This window comes from Schistocerca gregaria, chromosome X, assembly GCF_023897955.1.
Source record: "Schistocerca gregaria isolate iqSchGreg1 chromosome X, iqSchGreg1.2, whole genome shotgun sequence".
Taxonomy (NCBI): domain Eukaryota; kingdom Metazoa; phylum Arthropoda; class Insecta; order Orthoptera; family Acrididae; genus Schistocerca; species Schistocerca gregaria.
Window position 1 is genome coordinate 702,584,409 of NC_064931.1, and position 24,293 is coordinate 702,608,701.

A 24,293-nucleotide genomic window follows, 5' to 3' on the forward strand; every position below is an offset into this window, starting at 1 on the left:
TCACGAATTTGTCTAATTCTTGTTCCACCCTTTAGCTCCTCTGGTACGGATATGCAGGTGATTAAAATAGAAGAAATGCAAACATTGTAGTAAACAATGGAGCACGGACTTGGCGGCCCTGTGATGGGTACAGGCTGCGCGGAGAGAGGAACACGCACCTGGCGTTCGGATACCGGCGCTTACAAAAGCCGCGCCCTACGTCCCATCCCCTCGCGCTTCCAGCGTTCTTTAATCCCTTGGCCCCTTTCAAAGCCTCACACCTGAACCCATAAAATACGCTCACGACCTAGCCCACAAGCCACACCATAACAGCTCGTGGTAACATCGGGGAAGCGGTGGACGACGCACTAAATTTATACCAATGTTTGCCGGCCAGACTCAGTGTTGGCTCTAAGGCATTTATCACAGACGAGAATGAAATACCACTATGTTTCTACGTAAGTTATCGCTTACCTCTAGTGGGTGACTGCAACGTCACTGTCCCAAATTTCTGAAATAGTATAGTCGAGTTTCCCTCGTTCACATTTTCCACGTTCCTGGTAGAACAAGACAGATTCCAAGGTTAAAGACAGTAAATCCAGTATATTACACTTGTCGTTTGTTTCCCTGCATTGTGGTTTTCTGCAACTGCTTGTGCTCCGCACGCCACTAAACAGTTTGTGTCGGGCGGTGCTTCGTACCGATTTCGGTAATATTCTGTCCGATTCGCGTAATAAGTGACGGTAAATGATGGTCTAATTGTCGACGCATGCACCCTAATCTCTCTTATCTTACTTTCGTGGTCTTTTACACGTGGTATGTAATGGTGGGCTACAATATTGTCGCACAGTCTTCCTGTTCGAATGCCGATTCTCTAAATTTTGCTCAACAGGTTTTCGTGACTGTTACAGTCCAAACAGCATGTGTCTGAATTCGGTGGATGTCTCTTGTCATGACTTCTTAACACTGACTCCAAACTCCGGAGCAGAAATTTAGAATTGGTCTCAAGAGCGTCTTGTACGTGAATTTTGCACGGCGCTTTCCCGGAATCCTTTCAACGAATCCAAGTCTTCCATTCACCTTTCGACTACTCATTTTACGTGATTGCTCCATTTAATATCGTTCCTTACCATTACCTCTAAATATTTGCGAGTAAATGCTGCGGTTTCCAGAGATTCACTATTAATCTTGTAATAGGATATTGTCACGTTATTTTTGTTATGGACGTGTTCTTCATTCATACTTAATTGCACCGAGCGCAAATTACAGCCAAGTCGTTCTGGATTTCCTTATGATCAACGAAAGATGATATTTTCCTGTAGAAAAAATCACTGCAAGTGAACAAGCTAATTTTGCAGCTGACTCTTATCTGATAAACCGTTTACGTATATTTAGAATATTGTTGGTCTTATTACGCTTCCTTGTGGAATATACGATCTTACTTTTTTCTGTTCAACATTTCCTGTCCGGTGCGATGTGCCAGTCGTAAGACTGTGAAATACTTGGTCTGATCGTATCTAGTTTACAAGTCGGCAGTGTGGTACGGTGTTAGTACAGTTTTGAAGAAACAGGAATATACTCGTAAAATCTGCCTATTCAACTGCATCTACTATTTGCAAGATAATTAGTGTGACCTGTGTTACACAAGGCTGTTATATCCCGAAGTGGTGCTGATTCTTTCAGAGCAGCTTCTTTTCCTCTTTCTAGGTCCATACAGCAGACGGATGTCTGTAACTCAATGCATTCGTCGTGTTACCCTTTTCGAAAACAGGGATGACCTGCGCTTTTTTCCGGTCACGTGGGACTATTCTCTGAGCAAGATTTCATCGATAAATATGAACTAGGAAAGTGGCAAATCCTGCAGTGTAATCAATGCAAAATCTAAAAGAAAATCCGTCAAGGCGTATTGACTTGTTCGCTTTGAATAGTTTTACTCGTTTTTCAATACTGGATGGGAGCTTATAGAATATCTCTCATCTGAGTGAGTGTTCTGCTGTCGAACATTGGTGTGGCTGTCTTCTCCTGTGAGAATACATTTGTAAATGCTCTGTCTTCAGTTTAACACCAAACAGATCCACTTGTGATTAGATGAAAGGTTTGAAAAGAAAGGAGCGAAGAATTTAAGGCTTAACATCTCGCCGACGAGGAGGTCAATAGAGACAGAGCACAGGCTCGTACTGGGGAAAGATGGGAAAAGAAATCAGCCTTGACCTTTCCAAAGGAATCATTTCAGAATTTTCTCCAATGGATTCAGGGAAACCCCAGGAAGACTAAATGGTGAGAGGGGAATTTGAAGCACCAGCCCTCCGAATTCGAGTACAGAGTCTTACCACTACGGCACCTCGCTCCGTGGAAAGGCTGGATCCATTCATTAACCTTAATGTTACATGTTACCAACACTTCCTAGCATATTTTGGTAGGTTTTCACCAGGATCTGAAAATGAAAATTATTGCATGCATGATGCCAAGTCCTCTTAAAGATGGCAGAGTTACCATTAACTTTCTTGTGTAAGTTACTTCTATTCTCTTTGTAAAGAGAGTCCAAAGTCCGTTCTCCAGATAGAACCATTAACCCAAAGTGGAACGTGTTTAGCTAGAAAGCAATTTAGGTGGATGATTAATCTGCGTTTCTCGTATTCGAACAAAATGATCTCAGTTCATCCTTTAAATAGGCTCTTAGTGACACAATCACTTCGACCAGACACATATACTATTCCAGCTGTTTTGACGATTTTTTCACTTTGGTGAGCATCGTCCCTCTAATAGCATCATGGTCACTAATGATTGGTGACGGACTTGAAAAGATGGGACCCGCTTCTAGCCAGGAGGCCTAAGACATTTCTTCCGAGTGTTGGCTGTCGGACAGATAGTTTCGTGAATAGTGTAGATTCGGTAACACCACTGTCGGGCGCTGCAACATCTTCGACACGTAGTTTCGAGGTCTATCATGCATGTACTTTCTCACTGTCTACCGAAAAAAGAATTATAGTATCGTCGTGAAGGGGCTTTGATATCAGTGCATAAACAAGTACCGTCTGTTTGCATTCCCGAAATTTCATCTAACTAGCATTATCTGTAAAATACACTACTGGATATTTAAATTGCTACACCACGAAGATGGCGTGTAACAGACGCGAAATTTAACCGACAGGAAGAAGATGCTGTGATATGCAAGTGATTAGCTTTTCAGCACATTCACACAAGGTTGGCGCCGGTGGCGACACCTACAACGTGCTGACATGAGGGAAGTTTCCAACCGATTTCTCATTCACAAACAGCAGTTGACCGGCGTTGACTGGTGAAACGTTGTTGTGATGTCTCGTGTAATTAGGCGAAATACGAACCATCACGTTTCCGACTTTGATGAAGGTCGGATTGTAGCCTATCGCGATTACGGTTTATCGTATCGCGACATTGCTGTTCGCGTTGGTCGAGATCCAATGACTGTTAGCACAATATGGAATCGGTGGGTTCAGGAGGGTACTACGGAACGCCGTGCTGGATCCCAACGGCCTCGTATCACTAGCAGTCGAGATGACAGGCATCTTATCCTCATGGCTGTAACGGATCATGCAGCCACGTCTCAATCCCTGAGTCAACAGATGGGGACGTTTGCAATCCAACAACCATCTGCACGAACAGTTCGACGACGTTTGCAGCAGCTTGGACTATCAGCTCGGAGACCATGGCTGAGATTACTCTTGACGCTGCATCACAGACAGGATGGTGTACTCAACTACGAACCTGGGTGCACGAATGGCAAAACGTTATTTTTTCGGATGAATCCAGGTTCTGTTTAGAGCATCATGATGGTCGCATCCGTGTTTGGCGACATCGTGGTGAACGCACATTGGAAGCCGTTACATTTTAGATGTGTTACGACCCGTGGCTCTGCCCTTCATTCGATATCTACGAAACCCTCCATTTCAGCAGGATAATGCAAGACCGCATGTTGCAGGTCCTGTACGGGCCTTTCTGGATACAGAAAATGTTCGACTGCTGCCCTGGCTAGCACATTCTCCACATCTCTCACCAATTGAAAACGTCTGGTCAATGGTGGCCTAGCAGCTGACTCGTCACAATACACCAGTCACTACTCTTGATGAACTGTGGTATCGTGTTGAAGCTGCATTGGCAGCTGTACCTGTACATGCCATCCAAACTCTGTTTGACTCGATTCCCAGGGGTACCAAGGCCGTTATTACGGCCAGAGGTGGTTGTTCTGGGTACTGATTTCTCAGGATCTATGCACCCAAACTGCGTGAGAATGTAATCACATGTCAGTTCTAGTATGATATATTTGTCCAATGAATACCCGTTTATCATCTGCATTTCCTCTTCGTGTAGCAATTTTAATGGCCAGTAGTGTAGAATACAGATCAACGTTCATATTCACGAGGGAATCACGTTTACTCGTCATCACCGATTTCGTACTCCCGGTCTTGGCCAGAAGCGGGACCTCCAGATGACCACGTGTTCAGAAAAAAAGTATCATTTTTGGCGCGGGTCGGGCGAGGCATTAGGTTATTATGTTAGCATTGTTGTCAGACAGCGGTTGGTGCAACATAAAGCGTACGTTAGCCAGACAGCGGTTGGTGCAACATAAAGCGTACGTTAGCCCGAGGGTTGCGGAATCAAGTCCCTATGCGGAAACTTCGTTTCTTTTCTATATTCAATTTTTACGGTACTTACACTGAAAATAAACTGAGAGAATGCTGTGTATATTGTTTTTATGTGATGAAACACTATCTGCAGAAGAACGAATTTCTTCTCTTAATTTCCTGGTAACTGACTCGTTAGGCCGGCCGGAGTGGCCGTGTGGTTCTAGGCGCTACAGTCTGGAGCCGAGCGACCGCTCCGGTCGCCGGTTCGAATCCTGCCTCGGGCATGGATGTGTGTCATGTCCTTAGGCTAGTTAGGTTTAATTAGTTCTAAGTTCTAGGCTACTGATGACCTCAGAAGTTAAGTCGCATAGTGCTCAGAGCCATTTGAACCAGTTGGTTGACTCGTGAGGTGGAGACACAAATCCACAATTATACGACGAGGTGAAGAAGGATTGCCATCGTGCAGTATTAAATGGATTCCAACCAAATGCAAACCGCTAGTGCAACCCTGCAATGTCTATTTTTATCGTCAACGAAATAATTTTATCAGAAAGTTGCATAACTGACCTTACCCCGTCGAGAGAGACAAACAAATCACATTCCGAGAAGACTGCATCAACATACATTCCATTGTACATCACAAACTAACCTCACCAACATTTGGAGAAATTATTCGTTACACGTAGTTTACAGTCAAACTCTGCGATGAAAGAGAACCTTTAATGATTGTAAACCAAGTTTTTTATTTGAAACTTTAAAACAACCATGTAACTGTAAAGCCGCACCGCGCAGCGCCTCTCGCAAACGCACTGCTCAGAATGGTGCACACCAGGGCAAAACTGTGCAGAATGGAGCAGTGTGTACGCAGGTGTGAGGCAATTGTTCCAGTGGGCGCGCGCGCGCACGTCGATAAAAATGGAGAACGGGAAACGCCGAATCTCTTTCCTCGGTATTGGGTGGCGCGGCTTAAAAATGCAGCGTTTATCACGTGTGCTGAAAGCAGAGAAAATTACAGCTTCCCTTGTTTTTTCGAGGAACATTACCCCAGCACATTTAAATCATCAACTGTAAAATAGTAAAAGTATGTAATTATATACACGGAGTTCTCGTGTAAGCAGTACAATCCCTTCCTCGAAATTTTCCTTTGCCTTTCCTTTATAAATACAATATATTGAGCATTATCTCGGATTATTTGCTCTCTAAGTAACTTTAAAAATGATAATGAAAAAAGTTTCCTCATAGGGACTCGATGCAGCGACGCTAGGATTATCGTTCTGTACTCATTCCACCGCACGAACAGCTACGCTGAAATAAATGGCTCATTTCTCGCCTGACGTGCACGAGGAATACTATTTTTTTCTAAATACTTGGATATCAGTATCTCGCACTTCTGTCGCTCGTTTCTGCGCAAGACCAGCATATATCATAAATTTCGACGAGTAGGTGCCGTCCCCTTGTCAGCAAAGTGACACAGTGGTTAGCATATTGTCGGACTGATGGCGAGTTTTCCACCTGCACATCCATACCTAGATTTTTAATATTTAATTATTTTTTAAAAAACTCACGAGACGTCAGTGGGTGAGTATTTACGTTATTACTACCAGTTTCGGTCATTAGCCATTATCATCCTTCGACGGTGCCATACATCAACTGAGCATCACAATAGTTTCAGAGACCGAAAACGCAATTTTTGTAAGAGGCTTTTACAGTATAATGATAGGCAATGACCGAAACTGGTCGTACTAAAGTAAATACTCATACATCTGTGTGCCATGAATTTCTTTAAATATTTAACCATAGGTGGTAGTCGACTAGTACAAATGTTAAATTGCTGTGGTTTGTTCCTGAGAAGAGGATAGGGCCGATTTACCTGCCTGTACCCCGTGTCTAATAGCCCAACAGGATGTTGCAACTTAATATTCTTGTTTTCTTTGTTCAGGAAACTGCGCTGGTTAGCTGGGTAGGTGATGGATCATATTCATATCTGCATGTCTGCGTTAGCACATCGGGGGACACTCTGGAGTCTTCATTGTCCTGTGTGCCTGTAGGAACAATGGATACAACGAATTAAAATTACAAAGCACGTACCGCACAGTAATATGAGGATGTATGCGTTAAGCTTCTGGAAAAGCTGCTCACTTTATGTAGAATCACAATTTTATGACCGTTTAATATTAGGCTTTCGAGATACCAGACATTACCTACTTTTTTATGTTGTTTAAATAACTTTCTGAATTTTCATTATTGTGAAAGCGACGTGCTTCAACACTGTTCCAGTCCCTTGTTTTTAACGTTATCAAAATGGTCCAAATGGCTCTAAGCACTATGTGACTTAACATCTGAGGTCATCAGTCCCCTAGACTTAGAACTAACCTAAGGATATCACACACATCCATGCCCGAGGCAGGATTCGAACCTGCGACCGTAGGAGCCGCGTGGTTCCAGACTGAAGCACCTAGAACCGCTCGACCACAGCTGTCGGCTTTACCGTTATCCACTACAAGTTACATGGTAATGTGGCAGAGTGAGATGACGCGCACCGAACTCGTGAACGAGTGGAGCAAGATTAAAAGCCCTGTTCTGCTATACCGGTGTGTAACTACTTTCCGTTGTTACTGCTACTATCTGACGCCCATATATATATATTTTTTAAATTATGAGTGTTTCTCAGCAGAGAAGTAACACGTGGGCACTCTAAGTAACCGTCCGCCAGTAAACAACAGATATGCATTCGACCAGTCGATTGTGAACAGGTAGTGTTAAGCAGCGAACATGCGGCAGCGTTGTTGTATCACAAATCGTAATGGAGTACCATATTTAAACCAAGTGTTGAAGCCTTTCTTCAGAATGTTTTGAAGAAGAGAAAAGCGTAAACAAATTTTGTTCCGCGCACCGTGACTCCCGTACAAAAACGACGACGCGTGGACGCCTGCCGCGACTTGATTGAAATGTAACACGCGAACAATTCTTTTCTGTAAAACATCACCACGGTTGGCGAGACTCAGTGTTGTCAATAAGAACCTACCACAAAACGACGAAGTGCAGAAATTCACATGAAGGGTCAACGCTTTGACAGCATAACTGATATTCAAGCCAATGTCATGCGCTAGTTGAACAACATCCCAAAGAAGGACTTTTATGAACGTTTCACACGGTTGTATGAACGTTCTGTGCGTTTTATGCAAGTGGGGACAGACTATGTACCGCACCTGAAGCATTAAAGTCACCATATTAACTTTTCTCTATTTTTTTTATTAATCCAGTCTCGAAACGTTTTGGACAGACGAGGTACATACTAGTTTAACAATGACTGGTTTAACAATGCTCATATGCTACGTAATAACTGCTACAGTGCCTTGAGAATCGCATCGCATATTCATTTAAGCACCAGACAAACGATGTACGGTTTGGCTGAAAGGTTTCACTTTATAGCTGACAATATCAGGATCAACACTCCAGATTGACCGTTGCACTTTTGGACCACGAAGCACTGTGTTTCCATCTCTAATGACCTCGTCGTCGACGGATCACTGAACCGCAGACTTTCGTCAACTGTTTTCCCCACTGTCACTATTCTCCGGAGACAATCGTGTGTGGTAGATATGATCTCTGTCGGTGTGATGCCTCGCATCTGTTGAACAATACCTCTTGGAACGCACGCCAGGGACACACGGCACTCCTTTCTGTCGTTTACAGGTTTTTGCGCGATACACAGTCACTTGCTTGACATTTGAATTTGCTGCAGCTAGCAGCTTGCTGTTCTCATTTTGTAATAGCTCACCAATGCACACCAAATGTCTCGATGGCTATCGCATTTTCCTGCTCGTCAAGTAATGTTGCTTTACTTCTGTTTTCGAACTGCCCATTCAGCAGTTCATTATTACTTACGCTGAAGCGATATGTCTGTCTCCGCACAGAAGTGTGATCCGGTCATACGCAGTCGACACGGCTAAAGACTAATCACATAAGTTTTCTGTAAATCACTACAATGGCACTCGCTGTCCCCACAGGAAGAACAACAGGGAGACGTAACTCGCACTATTTACGTACTACCAGTTCCGAACTGGGACAATGCTTATGCAGCAAGCTCGCAGGAGGGATGAATCTTGGTGTGATCTGGACGATTCTGTAGCTAAGCGCTGACTGCCACGGCTGTTTATTGCTCGCGCGTATCTCCAGTCGACCAATGAACAAGCACTCAAAAAACTGCCCCCACCTGGGCTGTATTCATTCAATACGCTCTGCGGTCATTGAGATGGCAGTTTTTTGTTGTTGTTTTGCCAGCTTTTGACACTACTCGGACACCTGTGACTTGCAAGACAAAGCGCTTTTTTGCTCTCCAGCACTTTTTTCTTCCTGAGGGGACACTACGGAGGGCTCGGCCGCGTACTGGCTTAAGCAGTCACGCTTGCATGCAGTTGAGATACAAAGCACTTACCACTTTCGCACGGAGCCGCAGATTTGGGGAACTCTTTTGACTCAGGTTTAAGAAGATACGCACTACGAGTACATAAAGAAGGCATTGATTCAACCTATGTTAGTATGTTGAAGAATATATACATAAATGCTACAATCTCCATTGGACTTCATTTGGAGAGAGCGAAATTCAGAACTGAAAGAGGCACGTGGAAAGAAGGCGATATTTCACCAGTAGTCTGTATCACTGGACCTATTTTCGGACGGTCCTGGAGGACGTTATTTGATCTTTAAACTAAGTTATTTGACCCTTAAATTGGGAAGACCTGGAGGAACGCGTGTTAATGGAACATATCCGAAGCACATTCATTTTGTCCATAATACTGTACTGTTTGTATCTAGTGAATGTAAACTTCAATAACAAATGGAAGAACCTAAAACAGCAAGGTTGGAATCAGGTCTGAAAATAAATTATAATACGACAAAAATAAAGTACGATGAACAAATCTAAAAGAAAGAAGTACAGATTAACAATGAAGTAATGGAAATAGTTGACAAGATTTTTTTTATAATTTTGTATTTTGGGCATCTGGAAACGACAACTAAATGGAAAGTAAAAGAAATAAACATGAAATTAAATGTGGCCTGCAGCACTTAAACTTAATCTGGTCTCAAACTAAGCTTCTGTACTGTCTAAACATAAAGTTTACAATTAGTTACATCAGCAGTTTTAATTTACTGGAGTGAGATACTGACTCTCTGCGCAAAAAGGTATACACGTTGATGTAGGATTTTCATAGATCAATCGAGAGATGCATAAGAGAATCTGGAAAGCAAACAAATGGATCAGAATACTCACTGGAATGGAAGACGCACTTGTGAACTTGTGACTGTAATAAAACTGAAATGTGATGGGTGCGAGATGTAAGCAAGTGAACAGATTGTAGGTGGACCAAAGAAGTTCTTCGCTCGATTCCAAGAGATAAAAACGACGGAGACGACGACCGAATAGAAAGCGGGTAAATGATATTAAGGAAACATGCAGGAGCAACATAAATGCGTATAGCTGAAGAGAATAATGTATGGAAAGGTCTATCACTGGGTTTCAAACGCTATGATGATGACAGTTGTAAATAACGCGATACTAGTGGTATTTTAATACGAAATTAATGCAATTTACAAAATTGGGGGGGGGGGGGGGGGGGGAGGGGGATAGCGGTCTGACAAATCGAACACGTTTTGGGGATAATTACGTCCCTTTTTGATAAACTAGCCTTTTACCAACTAAGACGTTCTAAAAGCTACGTGGATGTGGAACCGCATGTAAAACAGATGTGGTTAAGAAAAATAAAAATTGTTGACTGTCTATCCAGGGACGAGAGATTTGTGTAGATGCCGAAGTTTCCAGAATTCAACAGCATACGTATTCTGCTTGCAAGAAATATCATCAGGCCAAGAATTAGGACAGGGAATGAGAAAGGATCTAGTAGCAACCGGCTGTGCTGAATGGAAATGACGGCAAGTGGTCGGCGGCAGACCGGTTCGGGAGTTGTGGGAAGCTGCGCTGTCGCTCCCTCCCTTTGTACGCGCGCCCGTAAACATACACGGAAGATAACATCCCCACCCAGACGGGACGGCCCTTCGCGGCGCTCTTTCGCACTTAGGCATTCCCACTGTTCTGCTGTTTCCTTTTGTCTTGATTCCAGGCACCCGAGTAAAAAATAATCTGCCGGTGGTAGATGGCTGTAAGAACATAAGCGGTCTTTCTCTAACGGCTCCGTATAAAAAGAGGGGCCGGGTTTTTTGTGCAGCGTCTTCGTGCGTGTGTGTGTCCGAGTATGCAAATATATTTCTCTGCCGGGGTACGGTGATCAGAGAGGCCCCCGAGAAAGATTAGGGTTAAGTATGCAAATGGTGTTGTCCTATGCGAGATCTTTACTAAGGACCGAAGGTATACAGGGGTTAAGATAAAAGGCTTGTTTTCAAAGGCGCTGGGGGAGAGAGAGAGAGAGAGAGACAGAGGGTCCATAAGGAAAGGATTAGTGGTCTCTCGGAGAACCCTCAATCAGCAAGAGCCAGCGCTGGGAAGGGGTTAATAAATGAATAGGCAGTAGACATTCAACTGAGAGAACACCGTACTCATCATTTATAACGCATGCAAAGTAAGAACTAACCGAGGTGGGGACCGCGCCGCTTTCAAGGCGATGAGAAAAAAATTCGCGTCGCTCTTGTCCCTACGAGCATAGAAAAAACGCCGAAGAAAAAGCGGGAAGCTTCGTTCTCACACCTCGACTCGTCCAACGAATCTCAACTGCCGAGTCGTCGTCCTCTCTGAGCTTTTTATGCCAGTATTAAACGTGAATCTGTGAGTGGTATCTAGGTAGAGATCTCTTTCGCTGTGTTTCAGTTCGGCTCATTTGTACTCCGGGAAGCTGCCGACAGTTACAGCGAGACCGTTGGTGGATAACGAACTGGACCAGCGGACGCAACTTGGCTGAGGTTTCATTGTCTCGTACGTGAGTCAGCAGGGCCACCGACGGTTCGTTGGATACGTGTTGAGCATGTACTACCTGCTGCATCTCAGAGGCGAACCGCCGGCCAGTGGCTTCCTGAAGAATTTTGTTTGGGACCGAGAAGAGCTGCCCAATGATGAATTATTTCGAAGATCGCTATGGCCACATGAGTGTATAGCGATCTAGCAAAACCACAGTCGGTGAGGAGTCACAGACAACAGTTCGTGGTGTAGCATTTTTACGCTGCGCTACAGCGCTGGATAATTTCACGTAATGCCGAGAGTTCATCTCTCTTTAGTTGTTTCTACACAAGTGTCGGGTGGCCGTAGTCAATTCCTACCCTTCACGCGAAAAGTAGCGAGACCTCTCGCTGAAACGTGAGGAACATTTGCAATCCTAAGATCTTCACCAGTGTTATTGGTTTTGTTATGAAAGTCTCGGAAGTGAATACTTCTCTTTCCTTAGTGGAGTATAGTATCACCAAGTGTGGTTCAAGACACTATTCTACCGCCAAGCCTGTTTCAGTTTTACGTAAAGGACTTGCCCATTAATGTAAATTCTCAATCAATTCTATTTGCAGACGATTCATAAATGTTGACAGATGGTAATGGCGCTGCAAAATAATCCAAGTTCCAGTACGATAAACATCATTTTCCTAGAAACATGGTAACAAATTTATGGATTGAAACTGAGTATCTTCAAACTCTGTGTTGAGCACTTCAGAGCCAAACATTAAAATTTACAGAAAATTAAAAAAAGTTCAATACCGTCAACTTAACAAACAACCTGATGCATCCAATTGCATGGACTAAATATAGACTACAATTTAAGCTTTAATACCTCCATGTTCAATTTCTAGCGAATAAACGTAGCATTTTTCAAGTGTAAATATTATCAAATGCTACTGACACGTAAAAAATAATATTTTGTAGTTATCGAATCTGTCATTATATATGGCACTGTGTATTAGGAAAGCTCTTTGATACTGAAGTTGCAGAATAAAATTTGTTAGATCCATGTGTATTGCACAGCTAGCAAATTATTATCGCCAACTTCAGTCTGCTCCCTGTACATGTGTGAAACTATAATCTTTTTATGGAGTGGACTGAAATTATTTGAGAAAGATCATTTTGACCTTTTCTATTCAACAAAGTCTGGGTCGGTAAGTGCTCACGGTCGATGGCAGTAAGAAAATTATTCAATACCTGGTAGAAAACTCAAACCTTTAAAGCAAAATGACAGAAGTCAAATGAAAGATGTTATGGCACAGTGAAAGAGTCTTTTCTTTGTATTTTTTACAGTTTACGGAAAAAAAGAAAGAAATCAAAATTCAGAACAGGAAACAGTTCCAATGAATTAGAGTTATATAGGTGGCAAAACGCAGCCAGCTGCAGGGAAGAAGACTTGAAAGAGATTATGAATAACGTGAAGCCAAAGCTGACTATGTGAGACGCGTTCGACGAAATCGAAAGTAAAATTATATCTACTGACTTGACCGAAAATCCTAAGACGTTTCAGTCTTATGTTAAGTCAGTAAACGGATCAAGCCATCTGTCCAGACACGGTGTCACCATGACGCTATCGAAACGGGGGATGGCACAGAGGAGGTCGAAATACTAAATGTCTTTTTCCAAAACTGTTCCACTGAGGAACATCACACTGTAATTCCTTCTTTAACCGTCACACAAACGCCAGAATGACAGAAATCCAAATAAGTGTCGATGCGACAGAAAAGCACATGAAATCGGTCAACAGAGGGAAGGCCCTGGACGTGGCGGGATACCAATACGGTCCAACATAGAGCATGAAAAAGACCTTGCTCCACTTCTCAGCGCACCGCAGGTCGCTGAAAGAGCGAAGCGTTAGTAATGATTGAGGAAAAGTGCAGGTCATTCGTGCTTTCAAGAAGGTTGTCGAACTGGCGCACGAAACTACAGCCTGTATCTCTGAGGTCGGTCTGCGGTAGATATTTGCAGCATCTTTTATGCTCAAGTATTATGGCATTTCTGGAGTCCGAACATGTCCTATGTAGGAATCAACATGGGTTTAGAAAGTGACATTCGTGTGAAACCGAACTCGCTCTGTTCGTCCGCGAGACACAGAAAGCAGTAGATATAGGCGCTCAAGTTGGTGCCGTGTTCATTGGCTTACGGAAGGCGTCAGATACAGTTCCGCTCTGTCGTCTAATGAACAAAATGCGAGCGTACGGATTATCAGTCCAGCTGTGTGATTGGATTGATGAGTTTCTAGAACAAAGCATGTTATTCTCAGCGGAACGAAATCTTCATACGCGAAAGTAACTTCGAGTGTTTTAGGACCGTCACTTTCCACAATATACACTCCTGGAAATTGAAATAAGAACACCGTGAATTCATTGTCCCAGGAAGGGGAAACTTTATTGACACATTCCTGGGGTCAGATACATCACATGATCACACTGACAGAACCACAGGCACATAGACACAGGCAACAGAGCATGCACAATGTCGGCACTAGTACAGTGTATATCCACCTTTCGCAGCAATGCAGGCTGCTATTCTCCCATGGAGACGATCGTAGAGATGCTGGATGTAGTCCTGTGGAAAGGCTTGCCATGCCATTTCCACATGGCGCCTCAGTTGGACCAGCGTTCGTGATGGACGTGCAGACCGCGTGAGACTACGCTTCATCCAGTCCCAAACATGCTCAATGGGGGACAGATCCGGAGATCTTGCTGGCCAGGGTAGTTGACTTACACCTTCTAGAGCACGTTGGGTGGCACGGGATACATGCGGACGTGCATTGTCCTGTTGGAAAAGCAAGTTCCCTTGCCGGTCTAGGAATGGTAGAATGATGGGTTCGATGACGGCTTGGATGTACCGTGCACTATTCAGTGTCCCCTCGACGATCACCAGAGGTGTACGGCCAGTGTAGGAGATCGCTCCCCACACCATGTTGCCGGGTGTTGGCCCTGTGTGCCTCGGTCGTATGCAGTCCTGATTGTGGCGCTCACCTGCACTGCGCCAAACACGCATACGACCATCATTGGCACCAAGGCAGAAGCGACTCTCATCGCTGAAGACGACACGTCTCCATTCGTCCCTCCATTCACGCCTGTCGCGACACCACTGGAGGCGGGCTGCACGATGTTGGAGCGTGAGCGGAAGACGGCCTAACGGTGTGCGGGACCGTAGCCCAGCTTCATGGAGACGGTTGCGAATGGTCCTCGCCGATACCCCAGGAGCAACAGTGTCCCTAATTTGCTGGGAAGTGGCGGTGCGGTCCCCTACGGCACTGCGTAGGATCCTACGGTCTTGGCGTGCATCCGTGCGTCGCTGCGGTCCGGTCCCAGGTCGACGGGCACGTGCACCTTCCGCCGACCACTCGCGACAACATCGATGTACTGTGGAGACCTCACGCCCCACTTGTTGAGCAATTCGGCGGTACGTCCACCCGGCCTCCCGCATGCCCACTATACGCCCTCGCTCAAAGTCCGTCAACTGCACTTACGGTTCACGTCCACGCTGTCGCGGCATGCTACCAGTTTAAAGACTGCGATGGAGCTCCGTATGCCACGGCAAACTGGTTGACACTTACGGCGGCGTTGCAGAAATGCTGCGCAGCTAGCGCCATTCGACGGCCAACACGGCGGTTCCTGGTGTGTCCGCTGTGCCGTGCGTGTGATCATTGCTTGTACAGCCCTCTCGCAGTGTCCGGAGCAAGTATGGTGGGTCTGACACACCGGTGTCAATGTGTTCTTTTTTCCATTTCCAGGAGTATAGATAAATGACGTAATGGATGGCGTCGTAAGTTCCATGAGGCTTTTCGCGTACAATGGTGTTGTATACACAGAAGTACCACCGGTAGAAAATGGTAGCGAAATACAAGAAGACCTGCAGAGGATGTACGCGTGGTGCAGGGATTGCCAGTTGACCATCAACATCAACAAATGTAACACATTTAGCACAAACAGGCAGAAAGACACGTTTGATTACATGATCGCAGAACAATCTCTCGAAGCAGTCACATCCATAAAATATCTAGGAGTGTGAGTACGGTGATATTTAATATGGAACGACCACAAAAAGCTAGTTAAAGGTAAGGTAGATGCCAGACAGATTCATTGATAGAATCCTCAGGACGTGTAGTCCACGCACAAAGGAGACAGTTTACAAACCCTCGTTCAGCCAGTACCTAAATACTGTCCGTCTGTCTGGGATCCGTACCATACAGGATTGATAGAGGAAAGAGAGAAGATCTAAAGGAGAGTAGCGTGTTTCGTTGAATGTTCATTACTGCATCTCGAAGCTGCCAAAGAATTGGGTTTGCTGACGGGCTGTCGTGCATGACGTCGTATTGGTAATGTTCATGATGTCCGTCTGCTCTAGGTTCATAATGGCGGATTCCAATAAGTGATTTGCGTGCGATAAAGAATTTCAGCTAAGAAAAACGTTGTATGCACGTATCATGCCAGCAGCTTTTCAAGAAGTAGTGAATCTTATACATGTCCATGGATCCTACCAGATGCAGTAATAAATTGTAAAATCATTGTTTCGAAAGTTGTCTGTAAAGTGATCTGAATATTTAGGTTAACTTCTCCTATAGAAATCCTGGAAGTGCTGTGACTATATTCCTCTACGTAATTCAGTGTCCTTCACATGAATACGGAAAATATGCAATTTAATACGTACTACATTAAAACATATTGGTTGAGGCTAGTGAGTTCAAAATTTCGTGATTTATTTCAGATGCCTGGTTACACATCAAAAGTGCTGCTGATATAACAGATACACTGTTATAATCAGTGACTTGTATCTACAACAGTCAAACAATTTGGAGATAAGAGTATTGTCTAGATCTGTTCCTCATTCAGCTCTGTTTATTATAATGCCACAGACAAATGGACTGGATTTTGAAAAACTGTGTATAGGAAGATGAGATTGTCACATACAGTCGGAATATATCTGTTTGTTTTCACAATAGAACGGCGGAAATTTAAGTATAACACATATTTGGCCTAGAGTGTTATACTGGAAACTCTTCCAGGAAATCTTGGTTGTGGTGACAGACTGATCTGTAGCATATCCCGAGCAGTAGGGTAGGTTGAAACGTAGTAATGTGGTTGTGAGCTGGCGAAGCCACTGACTGTTAATGCCAAACGAAGATTGTGTTGACAGGTTTAAGTGTAGCGCAGCCTAATATTTACGTAAGCGTCATATTTAAATGACGTTTCTATATTTAACTCCCTTTTCGCCATAAAAACTGAAACGGCAAAAACAAATCAGAAAACGTATATTAGACAATGTATAAGTCTCCGATTGGTATTTTGATACATATTCCTTACGCATACCGTAATAAACTGCAAAAAAAAAAGCAAGGGTGTCCACTAGATAACTTTTACCCATATTTAGCCTATTTTTCCGCATTTGCTATTGCCGCTAAAGACGCAGATTTACGGAGACTCTGCTATGCTATAAATCATTCTGTCCTTCGACTAATAATCGTAGTTATATTCACTGGCTTCAGAGAATCGTCTTAAAGTCTAATCTATAAGTCCGACTACGCTACGGTTCAGTCTGTCATCACAGCCGTGGTTTATCACACTCGAATCTGGATTGTACATTTCATTTATATAACCGAAGTTCCAGTCTCGAATCTGTATTGACTAGAAGTTTGGTAATAACAGCTGAGGTTCGGTCTCTATTAAAATGATTTGGTGGGGCCAAGTCACGAGGCGGTGCTCTTACAGACTTTCTGCCTTATGACGTCATGAACGCCAGCCAATTTCCAACCAATACCCTGGCAGCCGCGAGACCCAGGTCAGGTTGATGTAGTACGCGCGATAGCTAACTCTAGTGACAGACGCTGCAAGAGAGGCGTTCAGCATCCCATTGTGGTTTATCGTTGAACATCCAAGAGTGTACTTTCCTAGAAGAGTCAGCCAATATATTGCTTCCTCCTACGTACATGGCGCGGACACAAATATGGAGACACCACAAACACGACACATTTCCATACATAACGCGTTGTATGAAACTCTTTGGCATACAAAACAGCTTCCAGTAGTCTCGGGGAGATGCGACAGTTCATCCTCGTGCTCACAAAACCAGTCCTGGACGATGCGAGCTGTGGAACCCAGCATCACCGTTTTGGAACAAACACTGTACCATGGGATGGACCCGATCAACACAAAATCGTCATATAATCCTCGGCAGTAATGCGACCTTGCAGAGAACCCATTAGGCTCACGGAATACAGAGTTATGGCTGCCAAAATCATCGAAAAAACCCCTCCATGTTTTGCTCTTGAGACGTAAACTCGACCAGAAGTTGGAAACAGTTCGAAACAATATTCATCCGACCAAACGAATTCTTCCAAAGCTCCATAGCCCAGGCCTTACGACTTCGGAGGCAAGTTTTTCTGTTACGGGCATTTGCCTCGCTGGTGAGTCGTTTTGGAATTCCAGCTCGCCCTGCGATTCCCTGCTTCTGGAGCTCCCTTTGTAGTGTTTTGGTGCTGACAAGCTTCGCCAGTGCGATGTTGAGTCCTACAGTGACTTTTGCAGCTGTCATCCTCTTATTTCTCGTCACAGTACCCTTTAATGACCGTCCGTCGTAATGACTCAACACACATTTTCATCCGCGTTGTGACTTGCGGTTGATATTTTTCCGCTTTCCCTGTAAGAGGTAAAAATGTTCGATACGTTGAAGCACCAAACGCTTGGGCTACCTTGGGTCCGGAACCACCCACCATACGAGCACCAACAATTTTCTCACGCTCGAATTCACTTAGCTCCCATATAACGCACTCACAACGCCACAGAACACTGTTCTGACCACTATTGGCACTTGCAACGTATTGAGGACATTGCACAGGTACAGTTCGTGGTCAAATAGAATAGCACAACTTGCAAGCTTGGCTAGCATCTGCATTTATGTTCACGCATACGTTTCTCACGGTGTTTCCATATTTCTATGCAAACCCTGTACGCTTCGCCAAAAGACCATAGATTAGAGAGAATCCAGCTCACACGGAGGCTAACTAGAAACTTTTCTTCAAGCGAATCTTTCACGACTGACGCAGGTCAATGGATATGTGAAAGTGGTACACACAGTACCCTCCGCCACGCGCCATAAGGTGACTTGTGGAGTGCATATGGAGATGTGAAGCTAAAAGGAATATTAAGATTTCGTGGAACAGAATAAAACACCTTCCGTTAATAATGCTGAAGCAGATGCTGGGACCATAGAATAAGTCGCTAATTATATTGTTGTTCGCAGTTTCCCCGACATAATGCTCGCTTGAAAGGTTCTCGGGTGTTGCGTTGGATGGCTTTGTGGAAACTGCACAATATATCAACGCGTAAGCTGCTCGTCACTGTGCAGTTTCCGTAACAGCATCTGACGCAACGCACGAGGAACTTTAAGGCTTTTATATTGCTCTTTAAATTTTTAACAACTAAAGCAGACAATCTATAACGATTAGAATATTATAGGAAAATTTAATACACTTCCATACCGAAATTATATCAGCTGTTAAAACACACAAAATTTTCGTAAACAGTCGCAGTGATAAATTCGTTCTCCCAGAAACTAGAGTAAGTCTGAATAACGGACGATGATAAATAGCCATGGGAAGGTGACTTTTATACGTCGCCTTTCAGAAACGAAGGCAACGGCCTTGCCGCAGTGGAAACACCGGTTCCCGTCAGATCACCGAAGTTAAGCGCTGTTGGGCGTGGCTGGCACTTGGATGGGTGACCGTCCAGGCCGCCATGCGCTGTTGCAATTTTTCGGGGTGCACTCAGCCTCGTGATGCCAATTGAGGAGCTACTCGACCGAATAGTAGCGGCTCCGGTCAAAGAAAACCATCATAACGACCAGGAGAACGGTGTGCTGACCACACGCCCCTCCTTTCCGCATCCTCCACTGAGGATGACACGGCGGTCGGATGGTCCCGATGGGTCACTTGTGGCTTGACTACGGGGTGCTTTTGCTTTCAGAAACGAGGTAACAAAGACTATGCTGACTTATTACGTTTCGAGAAAATACAAATCTGCAGTTAAATCCGGGTGACTTTGAGTGTGTATTAAGAGTTAATACACAGAATACGAGGCAATGGTTCTACAGAAGATGTAGATAAGAAACAAAAGAAATGACACGTTTACCGGAAGAAAAGGTTTACTCTAAAAATAATTAGAACAGAAAGTTTCGGCTGAGAACCGTCCAGCCAACTCCTGGACCGTAAAACTGTATCTAATAAGATGACTGGACGCTTTTCTGCAGAATGAAGTATTTTGTGTTACCGTAGGAGTTGAAGGCCTGGAGGACCTGAATATCAACCAAAACTTCACTTGTGACTGTTTCTCCATGTATGTATTACAGTTCTTCCTGTGCGCGCTCGAATTTAATGCTGTAACACCATTGTCGTGGAGAGACAAGGAATTAGACGCCAGACAAATTAGATTTGGATTAGCCTAATTAGTCTCCACGTGAGAGAGAGAGAGAGGGTAAAAAAAAGTTCCACACTTCGTACTGAGTTCTTTTTGTGAGAGTCAGAAATGCTCAACAAATTGCAGTCGGAGGCGCTGTGTATGCTGGAGAACCTTCCACACAAAATTCAGAGTTCCAACATACGTATTACTCAATTATCACAGCGGAAATAACAGATAAATTCAGGCTTATACTGAGAGGATTTCTTCCTGTGTACCATTTGTGAATATTATACGGCAGGAAGGACACTAATCTTGTGCAGTACGTACCCTACGCCAAACACCGTACGGAGTACAGGTGATTACAGACAGCTAGATTCTTTCATTCCCCGAAATCACAGCAGTAAGCTATACATGAAGGGAACATATTTCCTCCCCAGAAGACGTCCAAGTAAAATTAAAGTGAACGTAAATGAAATTTTCGTGCGACTAACTGACTGAGATCTCTTCGGCCCAAGAGCGCGAGACCGAGCATTTAGACGCCAGTGTCACGCAAAATAATTAGGGATGGATCCCTTTTCTTCGCTTAGACAGTGATGAATTGGTTTTCCTACTTGTGTATGCTAAACCTTCTCAAGTATTACGAAAGGCGTGGAAGGAGATGGGGTGGGGACAGCATAAAAGAAGTCCCGACAAAGCCCTTTCCGTTTCAGACGGAAGGGGTTATTAAGCACAGTTAAGTCTACCGTTATTTTCTTTCGTATTCAGAGTACGTGCCCGTATGGAGAGAAGTAGGGATAGAGACAGCATGCGAATATGCACTGTTTAATCACTACTACCTCTGTTTCGTAAGCAAAATTTATTTTTGGGTAACAATCGTCATGAAAGGCACGGGAAAAATAATTGTTCTCTTGGTAAAACGCTTTCGCAGGCAAAGCTGCATCACTTCTGATGGCACTCTACTTTTCTCGCATACAGTAACGAAGATTCCAGAACAACACTCAAATAGTGCAATACTTTATCAACATACGCAGTCTCAAAGACTTCGAGATTTTTTTTTTTTTTTTTTGAAGTCATATTTCTGAATGAATATCGCACTAATAAATCAGGCGATGTTAATAGACGCGAACTGGTGGTCACGTGGTTTAAAGAGTCTACTCAAACCAACTAATAAAACATGTAGACATTTGTAAAGTTGTGGAATTACAGATAGATCAGAGCCTTAATCGGAAAACGTACACCCCAAAATCAATGAAACGCCTTAGTTCAGCTACATTTGCAGTATGAATTATTACTTCAACAAGTGACTTAAAATGAAGTAACTAATTTATTCTGCACATTTTCATTCATTAATGAGGTACAGAATCATGTTTTGAGGAAACCCAACTCATAAGGATAATATTTTCAAAATGAACGAGCGATTTATAACATATTATCTGCTGTTAGTCCTAGAACATCCCGTAGAAAACCCTTCAAAACAACTGGAATTTGCCAATGGCTTCACAAGTACACACACATTCATCAGTGTCCTTTGTCGTTACAAATATTTCTGTTTTCTCAAAAAGTAACGAAAACCGTGAATGTTATACTAGGACCAAAAACCACCTCAACAAATACTTCAAAGTAGTTGACATTAGCAGAGAAAGGAGTTAGATACATGGGTAGGTATGTATTCAACACGCTGCCAGAATATATTAAATATCTAGTAGGTTATGTGGCGAAGTCGAAGACTGAATTAAAGAACTTTTCTTCTACTTCACTGAAGAGTTCTTTACAGAATCTCTTAAAATTGATGTTTAGGTTACTTTGCTATTCAGGTTAGCACTGTGCATCTCAGAGACCCCTCTCAGTGGTATCCACGCCATACGGTCATTGTAATGTAACATAATGCCATCAAGTGGACAATGGGGTGCCAAATATCTAGAAGCTATTTTGTGAGCCGAACGCTTACAGACAGTCTAATATAGCGTGGTCGGAAACAGTCTGAAAAGCTTGTAAAGACGTTGTTAAGTAGATTGTACTGAGAAATAACTGTTAAGAAAAAAATCTATACGTTGCGTCGTTTCCGAATTAATTAGAATTGAAGTCAGCCAATCAGGCCGTTGGGAAGCAAGTTCATAGAATAGATGATAATGAACGAGACTGCTGAGCCTTTGGCTAGGGTTAGATCCGAAATGCTGTCCCATGTCCAGCTTCAGTATCGCTCTCTTGTTCGGTTTTAGGAAACCAAACGCAGCACACGTTTGGCGATACCGCCTCCGGCGGGCCGCTTGAATTTGCGCGCGCGACGGCCTGGGTGTCTAACTTCAATGCTACTAGTAATTACCTCGGAAACGGTGCAGCGTATCGAATTTTTTTCTTAACAGCTGTTCCTCAGCACAATCTACCCTGCAACACACTTACAAGCTTTTCAGACTCTTTCTCACCACACTGTATATCTAAGCCGTGATGAGAAAATTTTGCAAACTGTAGTTAATAAAGCTTTCAGATAGATACACTTTCCTTTACAAACGCAACTTTCAGCCTCAGCAGTACTCAGAAAATTAACTATCAACTCAACCACGCATAAGCTGAGCAAAACTAGTGGAGGACGAATGGACAGGACGTTGAGCAGACTGTAAGGCATTGGGTACAATGTGCGCAATATGCCGATATCAGTCATCATCACAAAGAGCGCAAATATTACTGAGGGCATCCAAGCCATACCATATGGTGGGAATGGACATTTTGGGTAGATTCAACCTAACACCTGCAGGTAACAGCTGTATGTTAACCATCATATACAACATCTAACGTCATGCCACAGTGTTTGCAGTACTGAAAGAGCAAGCGCCATCTATTGCGAATCTGGAAGCTAAGAACTTGTCCTTTCAGCCTCAGTCTTACTGAAGATGGAACACATCCACTGGTCTCTCACCAAAATGTTAAGTTATTATGTGGACACCCATCGTAACAATTTCTGAAGTTTATTTACTGTATGTTGTAGCTGCATACAATTCTAATGTACATGGCAGCATTGGGGTTTCACCACAGACGCTAATGAAAGAAAGGTGCCATGGTCTTTTGAAGTGATTGAGTCTCGAGTTGTGAAAATAGGGAGTCAGTGATGAAGTTTGTGAAGATGTTACAGGGTATGTGGAAATGGGTGAAGAAAGCAAACACTAAAATGCTCGAGTATCAAGAGCAAGTGAGACGATTTGTTGGTAAATTACCTGAGAAGAGACTCTGTCATTGGGTTATGCTGGTGAGTCCCTGCACACTGACGGGAAAACGAAAATTTGCTTACGCAGTATCAAGTCATAGAAATGAAACAGCCCATGAATGTGAAGTTACAGTTAGTAATAGATCTACACTAATTAACCATTAACACAACAACAAAAATCTTAAAACATTTTTGGTGTACTTTTACAAATTTGTTGTTTAAAATTATTTCATGTAAATTCAGATTAAGCGTAGATATGTATTACTGTAATTGCAGCAGCAAAAATTGTACAGAAAGAAGACTGAGAAAATGTTAATGTAAAATTGGATGTATGATATCACCATGAGTAGTATCAATAAATCTCTGATATGGGAAAGTACTGATGATGTGGATGGCGCAAAAAGTTAGCATGCGTACAATAATATGCAGAGAGATGAAGACATTGTATGAAGCAGGCTGCCAATAAAGTAAGATGTAGTGAGGATGGTCGCTCTGTGGAATCAGAAATTTGACTAATTGATAGTCTAACAACAGTAAATTTGATATGAAGTGAGTTGTAATAACTCAATAAGAGACTGAGTACTGCACTATGAATTTTATTTTGTGAATAAAGTTAATTTTGTGTTACTTGCCTTACGAGCACAGTGGTAAAAACTGTGGTGTGTTCTCCTGTAAAGGTATAGATGATCTACAATGTGTGGCATGAAAAATAATAGAGCAGATGTATTATGGAGGTATTCTGCTGTGAACACCAAATACCAGCCTCTACTGAATTGTCTACATCACATACAGCAAGCAGAGTATAAATGCACATACTGGTACTTCAAGATGATAATGTGTATACGAACATGTGATTTGTATTGTAGAGAGCTACATCTAAGAGCAGATGCAAAATGAGTACACACTTCGTCGACCACAACAAAAAAAAAAAGGTTCAAATGACTCTGAGAATTATGGGACTTAACTTGTGAGGTCATCAGTCCCCTAGAACTTAAAACTACTTAAACCTAACTAACCTAAGGACATCACACATATCCATGCCCTAGGCGGGATTCGAACCTGCGACCGTGGCGGTCTCGTGGTTCCCGACAGCAGCGCCTAGAACCGCACGACCACTTCGGCCGGCTTGTGTTCTAATTTCTTTGTACACAAATTATTACTTTGTTAAA

At 43.4% G+C, this 24,293-nt stretch overlaps 1 protein-coding gene and 1 pseudogene across 1 annotated transcript in view; both read left to right on the plus strand.

The window, feature by feature from the left end:
* LOC126298286 (zinc finger protein squeeze-like) overlaps window positions 1-24,293 on the plus strand; it is a 346,884-nt gene that overhangs the window by 85,054 nt on the left and 237,537 nt on the right. The window lies entirely within an intron of this gene.
* LOC126300135 (5S ribosomal RNA) lies at window positions 19,162-19,279 on the plus strand (annotated as a pseudogene).